The following is a 17,855-nucleotide window of genomic DNA, read 5'->3' on the forward strand; positions in this document are numbered from 1 at the left end:
CTGAAGGTTATCAGTTGATCATTGCCAAATTGTCTCCTTTCGCTCACTAAAGTTACCAGTAAAATTGTCCCTCTGCGTCATTGTTGTGACTTGACCCACCCTGTGGCTCTGTTGAGCAGAGACCAACTCTTCCACTGGCATGCAGGCTCTGGGGAATTCCAAAGATTCACCCGCCTCATAAGCCACCGCATGGGATGAGACAAGCTCTTCCTACCAGTCTTTCTGAAGACAGCCTCCTTCAGCTCAGGGAGGGAACTGGTCAAGCAGCAAGTGACTGAAGCTGGGTCTTTGCTAACTGCGCAAGTACCAGCCTGCTGGCCTGAAGTTGGAGACTTTATCTTCAAAGCTTGTCTGTAACGAAACTTTTCCTGAGCTTTCAGGTCATCCTCATGTTCTCTCGTGGTTAGAAGTATGAAGAGAAGACGAGGGGTCATTTCCAACCTTCTCAGGGCTTTTCTTGTACCTGTCACCCACACAAATACTGTGCATCCACCTACTCACAGCTATGGCATATGTGTACCAGTCCCTCAGTCACAAACTGTCAATACCATTTCACTGTGAGAGTCTTGTATGGATCAATTAATTTGCCTTGCGGGATGAGAGAAGAAAGTATTTCAATACCAGTTTTATTGGTGGAGACCTGAAAAGACAACGAAAGAGAAGAAAATTGAAATAGTCACACAGTAAAGTCCCTTTCTTTGGGACCTCATGATTTCGTGTGCCTCCAGGCTCACCTCTATCCTTACTGTAAAGCAGTCTTCCCTGCAGCACGGGCTTGCTAAGATTTTTTTGCTTCTTCCTCAAATAGCACAGTCTCAAGGCAAATCCTCTTTAGTAGGCAGCTGCACAGAAAAGATAACTCAGGTCTAGGGCTACAATAGGACAAATACAAGAAGAAAAGCTTTCCCAGCTCAGCTCCCACCTCATGCTCAGTGTATGCTAATCAAAAAACACTGGGGACTTGTTTCCAGCCAGCTGAGAACATTTAAAAGGTGACGCTTACCTGGATATTGGTTTTGAATAGCAGATTCCCCCTTCTTTTCTGGTATTACAGTGTGAGCTCCCTGCCCTGTCTCAGTCTGCTTGCTCTCTGGGGCCAGACACCACGTATGAGCTCGCAGCAGTGTTTGGGCAGTACTTTGACGTGTAACTTCTAATCCTCTTGACGTAGTAGAAAAATAACGGGTAGACCATGCTGTGTGGCTTCTTGCGTAGGGCTTTGTATTGAAGAGTGTGATACCAGTGTGTAAAAGACAGAAAATGTCAGGAGAACATGTAACTGAGGATAGATAGGTCAGGACTAGATCTGTGGGAATGTCAATGGCAGGAAGGAGCTGGATACACAGATGACTTTTCTTGGACTTCCCATAAAAGCTCTGTCTGGGGTATGTGCCCTACTGTGCTGGTGCACCTAGTCAAAGAGGACTCGAGTGCCCACCCCAGCTGCCTCCTTCCAGTGTGCCCCTCTGGTTGGGGAGAAAAAGGGTGAGGGGACTTGGGGCCTGGCTTGAAAGCCTGAGCGGGTTTGAGTGATCTTTGACTCCCAGGAGAATTAACAGTCCCTTCGATGGTAGAAAACCAGATGGAGAGGAAGAGCTGTCATGGGCTGGGATTGAAGAGAAGAGGGGTCACACTGTCGAACAGCCCTCCCCAGGCTGGCAGGTCTCCTACAGTGGGAAAATCATTGTTATCACCCTCAGCTGATGGGGGACAACATTGAATTACTCATTTACATTGAATGACTCGAGCGTGTCCAGAGAAGGGCAACGGAGCTGGTGCAGGGTCTGGAGCACAGGTCTGATGGGGAGCGGCTGAGGGAACTGGGGGGGTTTAGTCTGGAGAAGAGGAGGCTGAGGGGAGACCTCATCCCCCTCTACAACTCCCTGAAAGGAGGGTGCAGAGAGGGGGGATGAGTCTCTTGAACCAAGGAACAAGTGATAGGACAAGAGGGAATGGCCTCAAGTTGCACCAGGGCAGGGTTAGACTGGCTCTTAGGAAGTATTTCTTTGCAGAAGGGCTTGTTGGGCGTTGGAATGGGCTGCCCAGGGCAGGGGGGGAGTCCCCATCCCTGGAGGGGTTGAAGAGTCGGGTTGACCCAGTGCTGAGGGATCTGGTGGAGTTGCGAACGGTCAGTGTGAGGTTAATGGTTGGACTGGATGATCTTCAAGGTCTTTTCCAACTTTGATGATTCTCTGATTCTGTGAACAGGGAATTCAGGAGCCCAGCCACCCAGGATGGCCTGGGGCTTAGTGGCCTTCCTTTCTTCTCCCTCCTCTCCCACAGAGCCCAACCCTTACAGCCTTTGCTTGCTCCCCCACTTTCCCCCTGCAACCCTGTCAGCCTTCTCCCATCACACTCCTTTGCAGGGTTGCTCTACTGACTTTAGTCCCATCCTATCTTTCTTTAATTGCAGAGCCCCCGCTGCAGCTTTCCTGCCTTTTCTAGAGGGATGCTCTGATCTACAGGACACAGGCTGATACCCTCCACCTCTGGGCACCTCTTGCCATGCAGCGTGGGGGGGTCAAACCGCATGCCTGCGCCCAGCCTGGGCTGTCAGCAGCTCCTCTCCAGTTTCACATTTGTGCTGGCATGTCAGTGGTGCAGAAAGCCCAGGGATAGCACTTGCATCCTCCCCGGGAGCCGGGTGTCCCTGTGGGGTGGGGGGATCCCAGCCAGCTGTGAACGCTCCCTGGCAGCCGGAGGGTGGCACGGTGTGTACCCAGGAGTGTGTGAACTCAAACTTCACAAACAAGGATAAGAACAGAGCCAGGCCATAATCAGTGCTCAAATATAGCAACTCAAGGTTTCCTGAGAGACAGACAAGCGAAAGAGTGAGGCAGAGCAGGTGTCGCAGTCCCTGCAGCTTTCACTTCCTCTTACCCTGCCTTCTCAGCAGTGGAGTTGGTGCTGGCCGCAGGGCCTGATTTAGACTATGGACAGCAAAATACCCCGTCACAGGCAGCCTTGTTGCTATGCAGGATAGGAGTCTTACCGTGGCCTGCATGGTGGCATGTCCCAGTGACGTGCCAGTCCCTCACCTCTGGCAGAGTCACTGCAGCCAGCCCCCACCTCCTCCCCATCTCCACTGCTAGCTCTAGTGTTGTTACCAAAACATCTGGGTGTGATCTCAGCTGGCAGTTCAGAGCAGCCTCGTGGCTGGCTTGTGGACCAAGAGTTAAGGGACTGTGCTCCTCTTCTGCACAACCCCTCCTCCTGCTCTGCAGAAGGACCCAGCAGAGCTGGAGCTCCAGCAGACAAGCCAGCTCCCCATATTACAAGAGATTGCAGTGCCTGGGAAAAGTTTGGTGGATTGAAGTAAAGTTCAGGAGCCCAGAGGTTCCCCCTCACCTCTAGAACAGGCAGCTGGAGGTCTTATAAATACTGACACTGGGTTTCATCCAGCCGATTGCTTCTTCAGCGAGGGGCTAAGTAACATTGCTTGCAACACAGCTACCGGCCAGCTTCAGTCCCCCTTGGCCTCTCTGACAGGTCTGGCCACAGTTTTCAGATGGTGGAAAGATTGGCTTGGTGTAACGTGACATGGGCCAAGGGGGCTGCAGTCTCTCTCAACCACTGGAAGATGCTATGGGGAGGTTGCAGCTGCCCAGCAGCCTCCTCTGCTGCCCCATGATGAGGCTTCAGCTGAAGTGTGCTGCTTCAGCTCTTCCCGGGGAGAAGACCCATGTTATGGCAATGCAAAGCAGAGAAATTTATTCCCTTCTTGGGTGGCTTGCCTTGCTGAGCTAGCGTGGGGTTATGCTTGTGGTTGCAACTGATAAATTGCTGCCCCTCTGAGCCCGCTGGGAGCTGCTGTAAGAGATAAGTTGGTGCTCCCCGTTCATCCCAGGCAGCCTGCATGAGGAGAGCCACTCTGTAGGCTTGGGCACATCTTGGGATGAGGGAGCTGTGTGTCAGACACAGCCTGAGAAAAAGGAAAGGGGAACCTCTGAACCTAAGGCCAGACTTAGAGCTCTCCTGGGCTGGATCTAGGCAAGAGATGGCTCATGTTCAAGTAGGGACCACCAGAAATCAGCAGCCTTAGAAGAGGCCCTCTGTTGGAGGTGTCACACATGCTTGGCTTCCCCATTGGCGCAAGAATGGTGTGGGTTGGCGGCTACTGTGGCCATCGTGGCCATGCCATTGCCTTGGAGGAGAGGCCAAGTTTCCTGGGGAGCCAGAGCCAAAAGGGAAAATGTTCCAAAAAAGGGGCCTCCTGGTCACACTGAAGCCAGGACACTTGGGGGCTGTCAGTGTTCTGCGAAGCACATCCCTCTCCTGACCTGTGCTGTCAGTCAGGCTGGCGGCTTTATACCCCAGGTGGTGGTACAGCAGGGCTTATGGCTGGAAATAGCCGCTCTCTTGGTGCCCTTTTCTGACTCAAAACAGCAGCTCTGTGAGGGGACATGGCAGCTAAAACGGGACAAAGTCAGAGGGCCAGGTGCAGCCTGTGCGAAAGCTTTTGTAGCCTCCCAGATGCCAATAATGTACTGAACAGGGGAGGGAGAAAAGGAGAAAGAAACCAGCCACATCCTCCCGCGCACGCATGGCAGCTCGGGCTCCCAGCCGCAGCCCCAAAACAGGTGTTTCCTGGGGTGCACTGCTGCTACCCCCTTTTCCAAGATGCTTTGCTCTCCATCCTCCTCCTCTTCCTCTCCTCTTGTGCCTGCAGACAGTGTGGGAAGCAGAGCCACCTCTGTGCTCCTGAGATAAGGAATTTGTCCCATGGCTTTCCAGCACTCCTACACCCCACAAAACAACTCCTGCCCCTGGTTTTGTGCTCTGGCCCGAGCACCGGCAGCTAGTTGGGGCTGTGGCCAGCACAGCGCCTGTTGAGGTGGGGCTCTGCTCTGTCTCCATCTGTCACCATCACCTGCCACTGCAGGGGTTGACACAGGCAGGTGGAGAAGACCCGCACCCAGGTGGCTGGCTGAGTTGGGTGAGGGTCTCTAAGTAGAGGTGTCGTACGATGCCTTCAACCCCACCCTGCCCCAGCTCTCCGGGGAGCTGGTGGTTGACTTGCAAGTGAAATGCCATGCACCAGCAAACTCTTGTAGGTTCTGCTGTAGCCCTGGTTCAGGCTGGTGATGGACTGAGTCGCCGTCCCACCATCGGCCGGTGTCCTGCAATGGGATCCGTGGCTGTGCTGCCTGGACAGATGGCTGCAGAAAACCCTGCACGCTCTTTAGTGCCCTGGCATGTGTCCTCCATGTGCCCAGTGCTGCCCACACCCTGCTCGGCTTGTGCTCATCCCCTGGGAAGCCTGGAACTGGTGGGGGGGCTGGGTGGGGATGTTCCTGTCCACCTTGGAGGAGCGATGTGTGGATGTGAGTGGACCTAGTTACCCGCTTAGGAAGTTTCTGAGCTGTTCGTAGCCCATGCCAGTAACTGATCTGAGAAATCAGTGCGTGTGGTCCCTGGAGGCATTTACTCCTTTGGGAATGCAGAGCAGCCCAACGTGTGGGCCTACCAAAAAGTCTCTGTGATGCCATGAGGGTTTGTGCCCCCGTGTCTGAGTGGCACAGTGCAGCAAACGGAGCGAGTAATGTGCTCACTTGGCCAACACCTGTTTTACAGCGGGGAGGGACTCTCTGAAGAGAACTCAAGAGTTTTCCAGAGAGTTTGGCAGCTGTGGATGGCAGCCGTGGTGCATCTGATAGAGTTCACAGTGCTGGCTCAGCCTCTTGGCTGCTCTGTCCCATGCCTGGTGCCAATCCTCCAGCGTTTGCGTCTGGGCCAGCACGCTGGACCCTGAGAGCTGCCTCTCGGCTTTGCGGGGGAGCCAGCACTAGTGCTAAGGGCATGCCGTAACCCTGCAGCTCAGTCACAAATGCCCGAGAGCTGGCGATCCCTGCAAGGCAGCAGCACGCTGGAGACATAGCAGTGAGGTCAGACTAAACATCAGCTGCGAGCAAGGTTGTTGATGTTTTGTCCTGGAGGAAAAGATCCTGAAAAGACCTTGAGGAGGCAGTGAGGTGAGGCTCTGGGCCAGGATGGAACCCTTTCCTTTTCTCTTTTTAGAGAGACCCTTAGCGTGTGCATCTGGCTGCTGGCAACGCTTGCTGCCCCGGTGCATGTCTCCAGGCTTGCGTGACCTCAGTGTTTATCCCAGAAAGGGGAGGCAAAACAAACCCCGAGCTCATGCCATAGCTGAAAAGTCACATCGTGTTCCGAGGTGCTGCAGAAGCTGCATCCTCAGGGAGACAGCAATTGCACCAACCCCTCTCCTGAGTGCCAGCATCTCAGGCTGTGCCTGCACTGCTCAGGCTGTGGCACCCACCGGGCAGCTGCCGGCCATCGAACGTGGCTGGCATCAAGCCTGCTGGGCGGATTTTGCTGGGGCAGGTTCTGCTCGCCCAGGCGATTAGGATTGTCAGTCAAAGTGAGCCAAGAATAATTAAAAAAAGAGGTCTACTGAGCTCTGTGTGCTGCTCCTGGGCTGAAAGAGGTCGGTACAGTCGTGGCAGCACAGGAGATGCTGGGGTGTTGAAGAGAAGCTGCACGTGGTGTTTTCACGAAAGGTCCGTGGGTGTCCCTCCAGCCATGCTTGAGAAAGTTCGTTGGCCTAAACCCAAATCCTAAACCCTAAACCCATCTTTAGGCTCGCTAATCTTCACCACTGCCCTGGAAGGCTGATCAAAGATTCCCTTCCATGTTTGTACCCCTTCGCCTTGTCTTGAGCTGCAGCAGCGTTTCTCCCCTTGTAGTGCAGGAGGGACGACTCACAGGGCTTTGCTCTTCCTTACATATATGGGCCAGGAACCAACAAGTAAAGTCCATATGGCCTAGTAAGGAAGGTTTTAATATCTATTTTAATAAGCTTTAGGTTAAACACCACAAGGCAGAATAGCTAGAAAGAAAAAAAGACAGGAGAACCTCTATCTATACACTGTGTCTGCAGATTACCTTAGAAAAGACCTTATAAAAACCTTTGAAAGGCCAAATAAATGACAGTTTGTTCCCTTTTAGCCCCTTATTTGGCTGACTTAGATGAACAGCCCACTGGGTTCGTGAGATGATGGCATTTGCTCTGCAGCAGGCATCCTCTGGCTACAGCCAGTGGGTTTATGTTGTTTCTGAATATGTCTTTGCTTCTCCTTTATTTATTGCCTCCGGTGATTTGCCAGGTAGGGGTATAAGCCCTATGGGTCTGCACTTCTCTGGTTTTGGTTGGTTATTTCTTTAGGAAGAGACACAAATACCTGCAACACTGGCAGACTTGGGTTTCTTCTATTTTTTTTTTTTAATTTTATTTAGGAAATTAGGTCTTGATCGCTTTCTTTTTCCTGGAAGACTTTGCTTGGTACTGGTGGTGTAGAAGATGGATTTGATGCAACCCAAGCAAGAGGGAAAAACAAGAGCAACCAAGAGGCTCCAAAAATATTTTAGTCAGTCAAACAATTCAAAACATACATATTTTATGTTGGTTCCTTTTAGCAGCTGTTTGTCTCCAGATGTCTGGCAAGTGGTCGGAAGAAGTGTTTTATGTGAAAATTCAGAGTGGTCACTGCTTCAGCGAGCAGTGGAGAAGGTTTCCGTCTCTGTGTATCCTTATCTAACCGTCTTCCTGCAGGAAACAGGAGGGAGACAGGAGCTGGTAGGGAAAGCAGGTCGTGCAAAAAGAATGCAATTCAGGATTAAAAAAACAAATCTATGGCTAAAAAACCCAAAACCCCAACCCCTTCTTGGCTACCTTGGGCTTTTCATAGACCAGAAAATGAAAGCCCTACAACAAATAAAACTCGCCCAAAGCCACAAATTGCCTGTGACCTTTTGGAGACCATAAGCCACTGTCATCGCCCTGTCTTTGCCCCCAGCAGTGCCATTGCAAAGACTCATTCCACAACACGAGCCCTTTTTCTACCTGGGGAGGACACTTTGGCTTAACTGATATGGTGTGCGTCTTGGGGAAGATTGAAACTGGCTTCGGAAAAAAACTTCTGCCTGCTTTGCCTGGCTGAGGAGCTTTCGCAAAATGCGAAAAACTTTTGCAAAACGCTTTTGCAAAAAGCTAAAGCTTTGGGGAAAAAAAGGGAGATAGCTGCACTGCTGCTTTTGGTCTTGGAAAAAAGAGGCAATTGTACTTGCATGCTATGGGCTGAACAGCTTGCGCAGAAATCTGCAAAAAGCCTGGCCGTCATGGGGCCCGCGTGGCCTGTTCCTGATTCCCTCCCCAGCTCGGAGCCTTGCTGCAGCGCAAACAGAGATGCCCCGGGCCTGAGGCCAGCAAGCGGGCACAGCCGGGCTCAGGGTCACCCTATCAGTGCCACCACCCCCCAAAGTGGCGCTGCGGCGGCAGCTGCTCAGCTTCCCTCTGCCTCGGCCCCGCCAAGGCCCAGCTGAGCCAAAGCCCAGCCCCGGTGGGTACCACGGCTCCCCGTGCCCGGCCAGTTTTGTGCCAGGGATGGGGATGAGGGACCAAATTCATGACCAGTGGAGACTTAGACACGGTTCCCCATTCACCGTGCTGCCGCTCCTGACATCTGGTGTCCTTGGGTAAACAAATAGTTCTGTAATTTTTTTTTTTTTTTTTTTCCTCCCCAAATAGAAAGTCAAATCTTCCTTACTTGCCTTGGAAAGTGGCAAGAATAGGATGGGAGGAAGTTGACTGGATGTGACCTTTCAAAAAGGTGTCTGCCAGCAGGAAAGCAAATGATAAAAGGGAAAATAATAAGGTTTTAAAAAGTGAAATATTTAAAATTTAAAAAGAAAGCCTCACGACTATCACAGTTTGGGCCATCAGATAACATCCTCAAAGTTTATTCTTTGGTTGAAAAAGACCCGGTGCTTTCTGGCTCGTGTTCTGGGCAGTCCTAAGAAGCTGGTGTGTGCCGAGCAGCGCTGCCAGCACTGTGCCTGCCCACGCTGGCGGCAGGCGGGTGTCTGTCCTGGGACACAACGGCACGTCAGAACACAGCAGCCTGCACGAGCCAGGGCTGAGCCCAGGTTAAAAAAAAAATAAAAAATACAGCCTTTTGGGCCCTGGGAAACAGAATGTCTCTGTCCTGCCCCTCTCCCACGTCTTCCCAAAGGGACTGAGAGACTTTCTGCGGGCCCTGCAAGGCTCCCTGTTGCTTTGCCTGGTCCTGGGGGGAGCAGCCCCAACATCGCCCCCATCCTCCCTGCCAGTCCTCCCTGGGTGAGGTTACTCAACTGTGCGTATGAAAATAACTCGCATGTCCCAGTTTATTATTTCTCCTAAGCGGATGAGAGGGTTGGAGGCTGATCAGAGCAGAGGAGTCTCCTGGTGAGTTCATTCTTCAAAAGCTCGGGTGGGCTGCTTCTCATTAGGGCTTGTTACAGTGCCAAGAGAAAAGAATATTTCTCTCTGGATTCATGTGCACGTCCTTTACCGCTGTCCTGGAGCTGCTACAGCTCCTCCTCTCTTGGGATTTGCCAGACATGGCAAACCCCATGCTGTTTAGACTGCGCGGGGTGCTGGCAGCTGGAGGTGGAGGGCTCAGGGCAGTGTGAGCTCCCAGCTGGCAGCACAACCATGGGCACAGCCCCCAGCTCGCCCATGGGGCCTAGAAGTGCGCAGGCACTCCTTCATGGACCCCATCACACATCAAAGAATGACTGAAGTGTCTAGAGGACTCCTCAACAGCTTTGTTCCTCCTCACCCAAAAAACCTGAAGCCGAAACCTCCAAACCTCAAGAGGTGTCTGGAGTCAACACAGAATCATCTCGGTTGGAAAAGACCTTGAAGATCCTCCAGTCCAACCATGAACCTCACACTGACCGTTCTCAACTCCACCAGATCCCTCAGCGCTGGGTCAACCCGACTCTTCAACCCCTCCAGGGATGGGGACCCCACCCCTGCCCTGGGCAGCCCATTCCAACGCCCAACAACCCCTTCTGGAAAGAAATACTTCCTAAGAGCCAGTCTGACCCTGCCCTGGCGCAGCTTGAGGCCATTCCCTCTTGTCCTGGTGCTTGTTCCTTGGTTCAAGAGACTCATCCCCCCTCTCTGCACCCTCCTTTCAGGCAGTTGTAGAGGGCCATGAGGTCTCCCCTCAGCCTCCTCTTCTCCAGACTAAACCCCCCCAGTTCCCTCAGCCGCTCCCCATCAGACCTGTGCTCCAGACCCTGCACCAGCTCCGTTGCCCTTCTCTGGACACACTCGAGTCATTCAATGTCCTATTTGTAGTGAGGGGCCCAAAACTGAACCCAGTAATTGAGGGGCAGCCTCACCAGTGCCGAGTACAGGGGTAAGATCCCTTCCCTGTCCCTGCTGGCCATGCTAGTGCTGATACAAGCCAGGATGACATTGGCCTTTTTGGCCACCTGGGCAAAACACACTTCATTTAATGATGATGTTTTAAACCCGCACCAAGCCATGCTGTGGGATGGGGTGCTGTGGGATGCTGCCCCAGGCGTCCTTGCTGGTTGCTCCAGGGTTGCAGTGTATTTCCTTGGGCCAGCTGATGAGTGTTGCCTCAGGCAGGGTTTGTGCATGAGACCAGGCTAATGAAGTAGTCCTCCAGCAGAAAACCTCACTGCTGGCTGCAATGTATCTTCCACAGGTGTAAGGATTGGTGCTGCTTCTACTGCTTGTGGCCTTTCTGAATCAATAAGAGAACTTGCATCCAACAGGAAACACTGACATGCCTTTCCAGCCCAGGTGGTGGAAAGATGTTTCAGCCCCTTGGAAATGGGCCACTGGAGGATGGGGCAGGGGGGGAGAAATGGGTTTTGCAGGGGGGCAGCCCCTAAGTCTGTTTTTAGTGACTTGCTTTGAAGGCTCATTGCTAATTGTGAAATATTTCTGCACTGCTGCTTCTGTAATGACTGTTTAACTAGTTTTGCTCACTAATGATAACAGTGATGATTGCAGCACATAGAGTGAAATATTTAAATGCGATGCAGCAGAGGAGAATTTGCCTAACTGCATCAATGGCTCCGAAAACGTCTAAAAGGGCATCTTGCTGACAGCCACTCCAGCTGCACAAACTCCACCATCTTCTTCTGGTCTTGGTAGGCTCTGCTGTACTGAGTACTCATCCCATGCCCCGGGGCTCTGCTGTCCCGAGCTGGCACACCAGCAAGTCCTGCTGATGGCTGCTACTGCACCAGCCAGGCTGCACAACTTTTCTACATATTGTGCTTTGGGGTTGTCAGTTGTTGGGGTTTAGAAACATTTTTTTTTTTTTTTTTTTTTTTTAATTCCTGGATCAGGGCCTTGAAAATGCTTTGGTATGCTGCTCTAACAGAGTTAAGTTCAAAGAGATGCTCAAGTGCAAACAAAGCTACCAAGATAGGACACGAAACATTTCCCTTTAACGTAACTACTTCATTGGGATCTGCCAAAAGAGCTATCCTATCATCACCATGAAATATGTTTGCATTTTTCAAATGCTCTTGTCTGGTCTCATAACAGAGCAGCTCTTCTGCTTAGTGGTCTTTCTTACGGCTCTGGACTGACAGAAATTCTTGTTTAATGTTATTGTTCTGACCATGCCGTTAACCGCCAGCTGGTCTTTGCTCGGTAACATCTTACCAAGTTCACATTTCATAGTCACTGTGTGTACAAGCTTCTGGATGTGTTTTCATAACAAATCAGAGCGGCTCATGTTCCTGAAACGTTGTACTGTCCAGCCACCTTTGGAAGAGCCCTCTGAAGCCCACTGGGACCAGAAAAGGGGGATTGCCCCCGGCCTGCAGTGCAGAGCACTTTCAGGGAGCATTTTAGCTATGCTCAGCAGTTTTCTGTCAGCTTTCCCCACAACCTGCAGACTCAAAGTGTTTGATGGGCTGGTCTGATTAGGCTTTAACTACCAACGGCAGCAGATTCAAGTGACCTTAGGGTCTAAGGTTTCTTTCTCTGCTCTTCTGTGCTTGGGTGAGCACTTGCCAGGCTGGTTCAGTGACTCTTTCGGGATCTCCTGTTACTGGCTCACCTCTGGGTGCTTGCAGCTTACTGAGGAGGTGGCCCAAAGTCTTTTAGGAACTCCCAAATCCGCACAGGATGTATGTGACTCTGAGGGTAGACTTTGGTTAGACTTAGCCTGTTACTGCTGCTGGCTGCTACTGAGAAGAGCAGCTTCATTTGCTATGGATCCACCTGCCCCAAACATGCACACCTTTTCTTTGTGCTTTTGCCATTTCCCTCGTGTTTGATCCAGCAGGCAGGTGGTGGCTCACTGCTCCAGTAGAATCCCAACGCAGCAAGATCCAGTGAAGAGGGTGCCGATGGATCAGCGAGCCAGAGAAGCTAACGCACACCAGCCAGCTTAATTAATCCAGTCAAGAGGCCACATTACACCTTCCCTGTTCTTGTGATGATGTTCACTAGTGTTAGTCTTCGCTATGCAAAGCCACCCTTGAAACGCTCTTTCGGGGCAGACAGGGTAACATCTTACTTGCAAATAAGCAAACCTGTTCAGATGATGTAAATACGGCTTTTCCTGCCAAACTATTAGCAATGCCTAAGTGTGTCCAAGTTGTTACAACGGCCAGCTGCTGTTATTAACCTTTTAAACCATGCGAGTTATGAGCTCCTTATTGCTCAAACATCCTGGTGAGAACCAGAAAGAAGGTTTGCAACCAGCTCTTTCTAGGAAATAAGCATAGTAACCCAATGGCCAACACTTGGCAGGTTCTGTGGGACAAGCACCTAACCCCAGCACAGGACGCTCACATACCGATATATCTTTTTTTGTGCAGTGTTGCTTTATGGTAGTTTGTTAGTGTTGAGAGAAACCCAAAGCAGTCCCTCTAAACAAGACTCAATTGTGAATGATCCTGTTGATAAAGTAGCTCTGCTCAGCACTCTAGCCATGTTTAAGACTTCACCTCCACTCCTTTCTTCAAGCAGAAGCCCAGATTACAGCCCAGTCGCACAGACCACACAGGAGATGGTGCCAGGTAAGAACTGCAGCTTGGGTAACAGCTCAGGATTATGGCAACCACGAAGACCCTCCCACCCAAAGTGTTCCCCAGTCATGCCCAGGAGCCCCTTTCCTGAAGGTAGCAGGCACACAGACCTTTATTGGGAAACCATGCACAATGCAGGACATCTCCTGCTCTGCAACAGCCCACACAATTGGTCACAGACTCACAGAATCATCTCGGTTGGAAAAGACCTTGAAGATCATCCAGTCCAACCATTTAGCTCACACTGACCGTTCGCAACTCCACCAGATCCCTAAGCGTCCCAGCAGAGGTGCTGAGTATCTCATTCCAGAGCTTCATTAAAAGGTCAATGATTAAATCAGTCATTCTCCTGATCAACTATTTAAAAATTGCTTTTGCTTTCTGAAAAAAAAAAACCCCACAATGTAGCAAGAGCAAAATGATCATGCTGCACCTTTCTTCTGAGTGTATGCTATTCATGTCAGTTCTTAGTGAGTTACAGGGCCTTCCCAAAGGACTGAGATTAAGCCTGTCACATTTTCCCACCACTTCCCTTCATGGGTGATCTGAAAATCACATATGCAGATCGCAATTCAGCTGCAGGTACCAGGCAAAGACAAGTCAGGACCACACTAACGTAGACACAACGCAGATGTGGTGTGTACGCCGGCTCGGGGCTCGAGCCCAGGTACAGTCTCTCCAGACCCTCCTCCCAGGACCTGGCTCAGGCTACTCACGCCATTACTGACTCCCTGGGTGCAAAGTCAGATCTTACTCCTAAAACCAGTTCCACCCAGAAGCATCAGTATTAGAGGAGAACACAGAACTGTTGCTTGGTGCCTCAGGCGGTCCTTCTTCCACAGCACAGGGGTGGGCATTGAACAACCTTCCTCCCTACCCCAAAAAAAGGGGAGAATAAACTCCTCCAGTAGTCAGGAGGAATGAAGAAGAGGCTCTGCTGCCTACATCTTCCCTGGAGTAAGGGCTTCTTCTCGTAACATTTTGGTGGAAGTGTCGAGCACAAGCTAACATTTTGAGTTTTGCTGCTCTTGTGCTAACCACACTGTAATTGCAAGCAGTCCTGCCTCATCAGGACAAGGAATCTGGTTTTCAAGGGAAGCACAGCTGAGAAAGGCTTCAAACAGGATCTGATTAGCCAATTAAAACCAGATGCTGTGCTGGCAGCCAGGCTGCTGTGGGTCATCCGATACAACCCCCTTCCCCTCATTTTTGTACATAATGTCCTTCCAAGCAAAGCCACCTCCCCCATAGCTATGTCTAAATTGCATTAGGAATTTGGCATTTTTTCAGTTATACATGTTGTGAACGGTTTTACCATTTAAAATATTTTAGAGGGATTGTAGAGTCAAGTAGTTGACTACTTATCAGAAATCCACCTGGTATTCAAAGGAGGCAGAGGCCACGCTGCAGAGGGCCTGGAGCTTTAGCACTTTAGTCTCTGCAGTCCTCAACCTTTACAGAATCACAGAATCATCTCGGTTGGAAAAGACCTTGAAGCTCCTCCAGTCCAACCATTAACCTCACACTGACCGTTCTCAACTCCACCACATCCCTCAGCGCTGGGTCAACCCGACTCTTCAACCCCTCCAGGGATGGGGACTCCACCCCTGCCCTGGGCAGCCCATTCCAACGCCCAACAACCCCTTCTGCAAAGAAATACTTCCTAAGAGCCAGTCTGACCCTGCCCTGGCGCAGCTTGAGGCCATTCCTTCTTGTCCTATTGCTTGTTTCTTGGTTCAAGAGACTCATCCCCATCTCTCTGCACCCTCCTTTCAGGGAGTTGTAGAGGGCGATGAGGTCTCCCCTCAGCCTCCTCTTCTCCAGACTAAAACACAGCTTTACACAGCACTTTCCCTGCTTTCTCCTGGAGGAGAGCGCTCCATCGACTCTGGGAACAGAGAAGGGACACCTCCTCACCACCCTACATGTTTTGCTTTAGTTTTAAGCATATGAGCTAAGAGGGTTCTGTACCCCAATATTGAGGCATAAACCAGCTTTTTCTCATTCAGTTTTGGAACGAACCAGAACCTTGCAGCAGGTTTGCTCGCCTCTCGCTGCTCCAGGATGGCTGAGGGCTGCTTTAGCTCATCCACATCCTCAATTTAGCAGAGATAGCATGTTGCTGGTCTATGTACTCTAATCATTTATCCCCCTAACTTGGGACTGATTCCTTTCCCATGGGGGACTGAAGAAAATCCAGTGGGCCAGTTGCCTTAGGATACAGGCTAGGTATTGGTGTTAGCCCTCCTTGGCACAGGAGGATCACAAATTGAGTTGCTCCAGGTAGTAAGAAGAAGTTGTTCCACTTCTTCTTACCCTCTTCCCCAAGCACACCTGAAACACCTCCCTTATTCTCCCAAGACTGCACTTGCTAACAGAAGTCACTGGGATCAGTTCCTATTTAGCCAGAATCAACATATCCAGGAATTTCCTTAATATGCTTAGAGGTGCAAACAAGTTTCAGATTGGGACTATTCACTGGGTTGCTTGGTCACAGATGTAACAGGAGATTCATCCCAGAGAGGCCGAGGAAAGGGGATAACTCCTCCTGCTCTTGTTTTTCAGTTTGACAAAGGAGAAGGGCTGATAGCAGCCTGGTGAATAGCAGAACCATCTAAATTAATTTCACATGGAGTGTCTGGTCTCAGCAGCAGGATGCTAATCCTTCACAGCACTACAGCCACATAAATGTTCAGGGACAGACCAGGGAGGAGGCCTCATTTGGTGTAAAGCTGAGGCAACAGAGGCATGGGTGATAAGAAAAACAGGGTTTTAGGCGACTGCTGGGGAAGAGAAGATGCCAGGGGGAATCAGCAGCTCTGTTTTCATTCTAGGATCTTGTAAGCGGGAGAGCACAGGAAAAGAGAGCAGCTCACCTTCAAGTGTACATGGCAAATTCATGCCAGTTCAGTGGCCTGTAGAAAGCTGACATTCTGACCTTGCCCACAACTTTTTGCCACTTACCACTCCCAATAGCATGTGGTTAAGAAACAAGCACAAAGCACAACAGGAGAAGCATCTGCTACCAGATATTTCACCTTTCACTGCCTTGACAATCACTTCAGACTCTGGCTCGGCCAAATGACAACAGGCAAGCCGAGACACTTGGAGTCACCCATCCCTGGTCAGACATCAGCTTGACAGACCCTGGCTCTGAAGACATCTAATTGCAGTGTCAGCAAGGGAAGAGAGGGTGCTTTCAGAAGAGGTGTGGCTAATGAGTGCCTGAGCACCACACTGGAGTTTTACTGACAACAATATCACTCTACTGTCAACATCACACGGGGTATTACAGCAGTAACAACAACAACACTCATAATTACACTAATATGCTTCTCTACAAAGACTCCCCTTCTGAGCCTGCAGATGCTGTGAAATAGCTTTAAGCAAGGCAATAAAACCTTCATCAGAACTTTTAATTCTGCAGTGACTGCACTGGGTAGGGGTGTCCAAATGCACATGGAGTTATGACATACACAGACTGCCTCCCTGGCCCCTTCAAGAGGAAAGCACTGTATCCACCCGTAACTAGGGCATGCCAGTGTATCTCAGCCTAAACCAAAAGCAGCTCAGCTGGTTTAATGCAATTTTTTTTTTTGTACCTTAAAATTAAACAATTAATTTAAATAGCAATGAATATCCTGAGCACTTCAATGATTTGGCTTTTTTCACTGGCATGTTACATTTAAAAGTCTCCATTAAAAAAATAAATCAGTAAATGGCTACAACTCCAGACTCACTGGAAAATGCAGGATCTTTGCAGCACAATGCAGGTCTGTCTTGCCACTGAGATTTGTGAGACTTGGGGAAAAAAAAAAATTTAAAGCAAAGTCTTTCAAGGGAAAAATATACACAATAAGATGCACAGTGCCAAGATCTCCGTTTTGCTTTGCAAATGCTCTGGAGGCACATTCGCACTTCACTGAGCCAAGTAATTTCTTAAAATGACTGGACTAGGGTTTGAAAAACGTGCAGACTGAGTCCTAAGAACTGTTTAGGTTTTATGACTCTGAGCCATCTGTGAGCTAGAGGGAAAGAAACCATCTAAAAACTGAAGCTGAGAGTTCGGTTTTCACAATATGCTCTGAATCACCTTTAACCTGCCTATTAAGTGGACACCCGCTATTCTGCAACAGCCCCACTGAAAATGCCACGGGTGTGAAAAACAGCAGATGGTTAACGGGGGTGGAAAGCTACACAAATCATTAGAGAAGCATGGAAAAGTCATTGCTGGCTATAAAAGTCACCAGACAAGGGCAGCTGTAAACAGCTAGGTGAAAAGAGGAGGTAGGGACACGTGGTAGCTGCTCTGTGTAAACTGCTGCTATTTCCTTCTCAAAAAACCCCCAGAAAAGTGCGGAGAGAACTACATGTGAACTGACCATAAGGTGCAACGCTCCCAAGTATTAACACCAAGGTGGTTTTCCATTGCGCTACAGTTTCCAGCTTTTAGCAGCACCTTGGATCTGATAATGGAATCGCGTAAAGACCCTGGGGGACACTTCAAAAGCAAACCCACTTGCTTTTTATATTTTGTATATGCATGGCTGTTAAACCCCTGCCAAGTGATTATCTTAATCTGTAACATACCAACACACTAAGGAGTGTGCACCACATTAAGCCAGGAGGCCAAGATAGGAAGGAAAGGGAACCCATCTCACAGCACTCCTAACTTGCAAAAGCCCAAACTCTCAGACTGCAAACACAAACTGTGACATGCAATTAGATGACCAAGACAGGATTGTTTTTCCTGTTTATCCCAACAATTTACAGTATCTTTAAACAGGAGAGAGATATCTATTTCCAATCAACTCAATGGGCATGAAAAAAACAGCTTCTAAGACGTCTCATGATGACTTTTGCTTATGCTTAAAAAAAGGTAGTTATTGCAGAAGTGGCAGAAAAGGAAAACTGAAGTTTGGTGAATAGAGTAGCAGATACAAGTCAGGGCAGAAAAGCAGCTAGAATGAAAACATCAAAAT

Source organism: Strix aluco, chromosome 2 (assembly GCF_031877795.1).
Source record: "Strix aluco isolate bStrAlu1 chromosome 2, bStrAlu1.hap1, whole genome shotgun sequence".
Classification (NCBI taxonomy): Eukaryota; Metazoa; Chordata; class Aves; order Strigiformes; family Strigidae; genus Strix; species Strix aluco.